The sequence below is a fragment of the Pecten maximus genome, chromosome 12, assembly GCF_902652985.1.
Source record: "Pecten maximus chromosome 12, xPecMax1.1, whole genome shotgun sequence".
NCBI lineage: Eukaryota > Metazoa > Mollusca > Bivalvia > Pectinida > Pectinidae > Pecten > Pecten maximus.
Window position 1 is genome coordinate 25,703,601 of NC_047026.1, and position 8,257 is coordinate 25,711,857.

Consider the following 8,257-nt stretch of genomic DNA (forward strand, 5'->3'; position numbering starts at 1 on the left):
AACTTTTTGATATGGCGGTGACCTTTCAACACTATACGATTGACACTACAGCTGTTTGGTAAAGCTGTAGTGATCGTGATTTATTTTCCAGGACATGTTCCCGCTCCCCTTATCAAAGAATTTACCCTTTGTACGCATACAGTTAAAATGTTTTGTTCCGCGAGACGTTCTGAATTTGTCCGACAGGGGCCGCCACACGAAGCTTATAAAACGTCCGTCTTGTGTAGTAATTTTGGCTGAAGTTGGCATTTGAGCACATTCAAGGCTAGAGTGAAACTATTTATAGAACATGGCGCGTAAAACCAGAACGTGTAGTATAATGACTAGGACGGTGTAATTACAATACCACAAATACTTCCCACCAAAGGTCTATTCTGCACAGAGGCTTGAGCAATATTCAGAGATTATTAAAGTAAATGTCTTAACTTACCAGATTAAGTAATTTTCATTACAGTAAAAGGAAATATGATAAATTTGTTTGGAGTTTCATTGTATACATGTACAACTTTTTTGTTGGGTGTTGTACGTCCTCGAAGCAGTTAACGTTCTCTATTGCACGACGAAGTTGTGCAAGGTTGATAGGACCACCGGCGGACGATTTTATAGTACCATCCAACTGAAATGCCATATCTGGTCACGGTAGCATCCAATCCACTCACATCATTTAGACAACGAGCTTACCAGCTCCTACCGCACACTTATTTGAAGCTTAACGTCACACGAAAAACAGTTAGTACAATAAACTTTGGTTAATCTCGGTTCAAAAGATACAGTCCACATAACTAAATAAACTCAATCGCGACATATCGGCAGAGCCTTGACGGTATTGGCCGAATTGTTGGGATTGCCGACTGCTCATAACCCTAATTTCCACGCTACTAAAACAGAAAGCGAAGTGTTGTCAACACAAACATAAGAAATAGATATGTATTCGGTAGGTCAAGATATCGAGAGTGTAATAAAATCATATTGTTACCTCCGTACCGCGCAGTAATGATGCCCGGATAGTTCTAATCATACGGTAATTATTCGTTTGTTGGGTTTATCACCCACCATGAACAGCCATGGTCATCTTGAGACTGGGTCCCAGTGTAGTAGTTGGTGACTACTTCGCTGAACAGCAGACTTGAAGTCAGTCGTATGCGATCTAGAGCGATTAAGGTAAAGTGTCTAAGAACACAACCACAACAGCACAGAGCGGCCAGTTTCTCAGCTTCCCGAGAAACACAAACCGCCACGGGTAAGGAGCGTCGAACCATGTACCACCTGAGGTTACTTGGCCGACACTCTAACGTGGTATATATACATGTACTGTATCTGTATATATATCTGTATATATACTGTATGGTGTACCAATATGAAATTAAGAAACTGATGACTAAGTGTTTTACTTTAGGAATGAAAATGAACTGAAACTGATGACTACTAATAGTAGTATTAATACAAGTATTTGAAAGGTCAAGGTTGTCAAAAAACAAACGGTTAAACGGCCGGCTACACATCTGTTCCACGAGCCATGTATTCTCGTTTGTTCGATCGGTTGAGTGTTAGGCTAGCAAGTCAGAGGTCCCAGGTTCGAGCCCTACAGGACTTTTAAAAACTAAATTTAATTTATCATGGTTTCTGTTCTGTAAATATAAGGGATATTCAAGGCGAATCAGATAATAGTAAGCTTTAATGATAAAGTGTACGTGTAAAAGAATTTTGTTAGATATATCTTATTTTTAATAGAGCCATCGCAAAAAAAAAACAATCCGTGGAATCAGGCTTCCCATCGAGTGATTTCTAGTTTTGAAGACCGACTTTCAGACAGAATCAATACGGACGTCACTGTCTCTATTTGTTCTTGTGATAACGACATGCTTCGACACGTATAGTGGACAAAGCGAGCCTGGTATTGACCTTTTATACCCGGAAATAGCGAGACCTACCGGACATCTCACACTGTGAACATGTTTTAGAGGGAGTGAAATTAGCCCTATCTGACGATGTACAGGAGATAGCGGCAATCAACAACGACTATCTACAGACCAGACAATTTTCTGACAGTTTATAATGTCTACCTGTACGATTCACCACTCCGAGAAAATATATGTAAACAGTCCAACGTACTACACACACGTTAATTGATCTCGTGCGATCTATTGGTAAGGTCGGAGTCGGTTGAATGTTTATAAATAAAACACAGCCATCACTTACAGCTGTACATGTATGTTTATTGTTTCTCCCGATAAGTTTATTCAAATTTATGTAAATCAATGCAAATACCGACTCCTTCAATCGTCAGATCACAGACAGGTTCTCAATGAAGACAAGTAACGTCCGTCTTATTTTATCTTAACAGACAGTCAATCACCCGTTCTTGACCTCAACAAGTGTGTACATGTATCGGACCATAGACAAATTACTATTCAAATATGATACAACAACTTTTGTTATCCTGTTCAATCAAGGATAGGAACCTTATAACAACATTCATGAGCTCTTTGACAGGACGGTATAGAGACCGGAAGTCGATACCGATCTGTACTGCGCAATGTACAACCACAACTGATCTCCAACGAAAGTCCAAGTTGGTTTGAGGTCATACTTATGAGGACTATTCTTTTTATACTGAGTGTAACTATGCATTTACGTTATTTTGACAACAGGGACTGAAAAAGGTTATGTCAGGTACTGTACTGTCGCAAACGGGAAATCTCAAAATGGACTATATTACACTCTCCCAAGGTAACTCTCTCTCCCATGGTACATTGTAACTCTCTCGTGATAACTCTTTCTCTCTCCAATGGTAACTCTTTCTCTCAGGTTAACTCTCCCTCTTTCTCCAAGGCAATTATCCCACGGTAACTATCTGTCCCTGGGTAAATTGTAAATATTGAGAGGCTATCTTAGTCACCTCGTATAATAAGGAAAACAAATTGTCCCCGCGATCCAAATTCTGAACAAGCTCAGAAGCCGTATAAGTCCAGCCCTGTTGGCGGGACTTGGTATGCGGTTGTATTCTTATGTATATTGTTTCGTCAGTCTTAGAGTGTCGTTTATGAGTTTGACTTTTCAACTCATACAATGTTATCATAAATCCTATGTTCTCTTATTCCTTCCTATCTTCCTTACTGTTAATTGCTTTTTTCTTTCTCGTGTCTCATTAGCCAGATAAACCCAGAGAAAAACTCGTAGTTTTCCATAAATACAAACTCCATTACTTAGGGAGTCATGTCATGTACATTTGTACGTTTTAAAACAAAACATTTAAAAGCGCTGTTCATTTCTCTTAAGACTTTTTTTATGGAATGAAGATACTATTTCATCGCCTCGGCAGAATCCGCTTGCATTCTAAACATTTATTATATGTGCGATTTCTGACATTATTTCTCTCGATTAGAAATTCTTGTTTAATAGTGCCGTCAGACCATCAAAAAGTATATAAACATCCCATAATTCCGCTGTCAAAATGGCTCCCGTGGTTCCTTTATCGTGTCGGTATATAACGTTAACGTTAACGTACATAAATATCCGGAATTATATGGCGAGTGATAAATGGGAAAATCAGGTCCATACTACGCGTTTATCTTACAACACACAGGTGCTTAAAACATTGCCGCATTCTGTTTTTCCATATTCCGTATTTTCATATTCTTGGTATTTCAGAAATGAAATAATGATTTGGAACAGAAACTTTGCTATCTGATATACAGTTTTCTGACGCTAATGTCAAATATAATATCGTCTTACAATGAAATAACAACATGCAGGATTCTAAATATTTATTGTTTAAACGTTACAGAGAAAAGTATGTCTCACTAATTATGAAAACATCCTCACAGGAGTAATAAGGTACGAGTCATGCGTGTTGTTTACTATATGTATTATATGGATATGTATTGTGAAAAATATTTACTAATAAGATATAGCTATGTGAGGCTAAAACTAATAATTACGGTATAGTTTATTATTGAAGCGAGGAGTTTTAATTTTTGCTATTATCACAGCTGGTCATTTAATTTCAATACTGCTAAGGAACGACCTAGCTGTAATTATAGAATTGTATACCGATACCCAACCACCCGATTAGGGTTGGATTTGTATCTAAGGTGGTGAAGGAGGGATCCACGAGGATGTAAATGTACATCAACTGACTCGGAACTCCTCGACCCTTACTCAGACACTGTTGGTTTATCGAGACCATTCTCCGCCCGCATCGGCTATCACAGAGAGTCGGATCCCCTTGTCACTTTCTACCAAACTTTGGCAGACGAAGGCGAGGTGTTCCGATTGCTGTCACAGAAGGAAGGGAAGTAACTCTGATAGATAGGAATGATCGAGAGTGGATTTACTTAGACGCATTTCACTCCGCGAGGCTTCGCTCATGAATAGTATCTTTGAAGCTGAAGCCTAGCGGAGAGTAGACAAAGTACGACAGGCAATCCATCTATGGTTTATCTTGTTCATCATGAAAGCACCCCTGATGGAACCCCTGATGAGTTCCGATTGAATTTCAGCCGGTGGTCAAGCGTCTTTTTGAAAAGGATCACATGACAGTACAATATTATTGAAATATTCTGGTACATCAGCCAAACAACGCCCTCTTTTCTTATCACTTCTTGTATCAGATCTAACGCACAATAGCCATAAAACCGGTTTCTTGTACAGGTAGTGTTTTTGAGATATATAAACTTATGATATTCATTTTAATACGCCAGATGTTCATTTTATAAGTCATTATGTAGCTCAAAACCATTTCAAAGAATTTCTTGGTTTGATATGAAATAAGATAATAATTCATAGAAGAATTTGAAGAAAAAAATGCAGTATTAATATTACGTTACTCACCAAAAAAAATTAAGCAGATAACTAAATAGATATAGGTATCTGATTGAAGATTGGCGCGCGATTTTATTTCACTTAATCTTACTAGTGTTATATATGTTTTAGTAAAGGTCATGTCGGTGTGACTACTGAGAAGAGCTTTAATTACCAGTTGTTTACAGTTTCTTTTCTACTCAAAATACTCTCGATCTTTCCAATAACGTACTTAAGTTAATTCCTTAATTTCAAATTTCCCAAAGGAAAGGTTTACGGAATATAAGAAACATTCCTTATCCGATCACGAGATGTTTAGGAAACCGAGATCAGGGTACACTAAACCCGTGCAGAACTTAGTCTACGGCCATAAGACTTGGACAAGTTTTTAAGAACGTTGATTTTGTAGATGTACACGTACCATCAATAGTCTTTAAAACGTTCTGACCGGTCCGACAATGACACATCAACATCAGTGTCATGAGGCGTGGTGTAACCGGGTACCCGATAGCACTTGTCCGGCTATGAGGTCGCCAGGCGGATCTCAGGTTTTATTATATTTACATAGATAGCAAGGATAAACATGTACCATGGCTCCAAACGTTTAACACCATGGTAAGGCTGTGTTTATTGCTTACAAACATGTGGGCGAGACAGTTTATTATAAACTTATGGGTGACAATGATTTAAGCTTGTCCTTGACCTGGAATTATCTCAATGCATACGACGACACTCGTGCCAAAAGTTAAAAATTACTTCTGCTATTTTCTATTCATGAATAGCCTTCTGGAATATTTCAATTTCACTGTTGTCGGTATAATTTCTGACCCAGATAACACATATTTGATAAACTGGTTGTTTTAGTTGCCCACAGAGTTTGATACGTGAGGTAAAATGGTGCCGATCTTCCTACTTATCGCGGCACGAACTTCTGATAAAAACCGGTTATTTTTAGTCTATATTTACTGTTAACGATCGAAACGTTTCGATGTAAAGCATGTGTTCATATTGATGTAAAAAATTCCTATGTAATTCTGTTCATCGTGTATGACGAATCTTACTTTAATAGCGTTTTAGCCCAACCTTTCTGTGTGGCTATACTATACACGTATACAAGTAAACCCGAGCTGGCTAAAGTGTGATCATAGTTACCAAACATTCTATTTTATAGGAATTTATAAACAACGTATACCAGCTTACAATACTCACGCTTGTCTTACTGTGGGAGGATACCGGAGGATACCGGAGAATACCGGAGTATCCAGGGAAAATTAACGTGGTCGGATAGGTGATTACATACATTTTCACATCTGATCGGAGATTCGAACCCCGGTCACCTAGGAGATGATACTTTCTAATGGAATCGAACCCAGGACAACTAGCCTACATTGTGTACATGGTGCTTATCTGACGACATTGTCTATCGAACGAGTGAAGTTATCCCGAAGTTGAGTCTAAATGAAGCGGTTAATATTTCACAGAACACTTAACAGCTAAAAGATATCATAAAATAGTAATTTGAATAGAAATTAGAAACCAAATTAGGAGGCGACTAAATATGAGCACCGTATAAAATATCATATTCTAGCTTGCGTTTACATTGCCAAACCCGAAAATGAACTTGTTTTCCTCTAGGAGAGACCTGGCGGATTTATTAATGTTTCTACCCATAGCAATGTTACCTCACACCCATCCCACCCCCGACATTGTCTTTTGTTCACTTTTCCTTGTTCTGTCCCCATGCTATGCGAAACGCGACAATGCACTATGCGAAGAGAGACAGTGCGCCAATTGACGGACGACAATGCGCCTTGCGAAGAGCGACAATGCGCCAAGCGCAGAGCGTATATTTTGTCGCATGTCGCACTATCACTCTTTGCATGGCGCGCTGTCGCATTGTCACTCTTCGTTTGGCAGGGGCGCCGAAAGGACACATTCACATGTCCAAAATCAGCCACCATAACTGACCGTGGAATAATCATAGCACTTGATGTACTGCTTGACGATCGGTTTAACGGAATGCACACGGAAAATGGAACGGAAGTCATGGCATATCAATGTGCCCCCGATATGATATTTCAGTGAGACTATACTATAACACGGCCCTATTCAAGTAGCATCCTACCATTACGTTGACAGGACGCTTACTTAACAATGACAATCAGCCAGCCTCACAAAATCGATACCCAGTCCGCCGTTCTTATTTCAATCCCTGCACAAGGTCTTCTTTTTACGCACTTTATCCTCTGTTCAGTGTAAGCCAGTTTGTTAATTAGATGTGGGTTATTGTTTTATATATACTTTATCCTCTGTTCAGTGTAAGCCAGTTTGTTAATTAGATGTGGGTTATTGTTTTATATATACTTTATCCTCTGTTCATTGTAAGCCAGTTTGTTAATTAGATGTGGGTTATTGTTTTATATATACTTTATCCTCTGTTCATTGTAAGCCAGTTTGTTAATTAGATGTGGGTTATTGTTTTATATATACTTTATCCTCTGTTCAGTGTAAGCCAGTTTGTTAATTAGATGTGGGTTATTGTTTTATATATACTTTATCCTCTGTTCAGTGTAAGCCAGTTTGTTAATTAGATGTGGGTTATTGTTTTATATATACTTTATCCTCTGTTCAGTGTAAGCCAGTTTGTTAATTAGATGTGGGTTATTGTTTTATATATAACAAAGTTTTTTAATGACTTACTCCCTTAACACATTTGTCATGTGTGGACACCGTCGTAATTTGACGTTATCTGTTACAATGACGTTCGGTGCCACTAATCCACGCTTTAGGGAATCCCTTCTAAGGTTATATTTAGGAACTGAGAGATTCAATATAATATATAATTTTCTGACTCAGCGTCTTATAGTTAAAACAAGTGTTTCTTATTCAATCATGGTTTTAATCAAATGTTTTTATTGGAATATATCTGTTTTTGAATTAAATGATGTATTTTGTTTAAATTAAGATGTTATTACACGTAATTGAAACATTTGTGTACTTTTTGAAAATTCAGATGGAAATGTTTAATTGTGTACAACGTCACCAGATTTCTGCGTTCCGAGTTATCAATATGCTCCACGTCTAATCAAGCATGCATCTCGCGCAAATAGCAGAACATGCACTAGACTTACACAATTTTACTCCGACTGAGGAGCCCACGTCTCGCTCCTGCTGTCTGTATATATCAACACTTCATTTATCACTGAAACTAGTAATTACAAACGCTGTGCACACATTTCACAAGCTGGTGAATACCAGGAGAAAACGATGGTCTAGTCATCGGAGAGATCGCTGAGTCGGCTGGTTGCGAACACCTTGTTGTAGACTCAAAAGTCCCGTGGACAATTTTAATAAGAATACAGACATAGACACATTTGATTCCTCCGCTAGTTAAATCTACCATACATGTGTATAATGTTTCTGAGATATCACAGACTGCCACGCTACAGGGGTC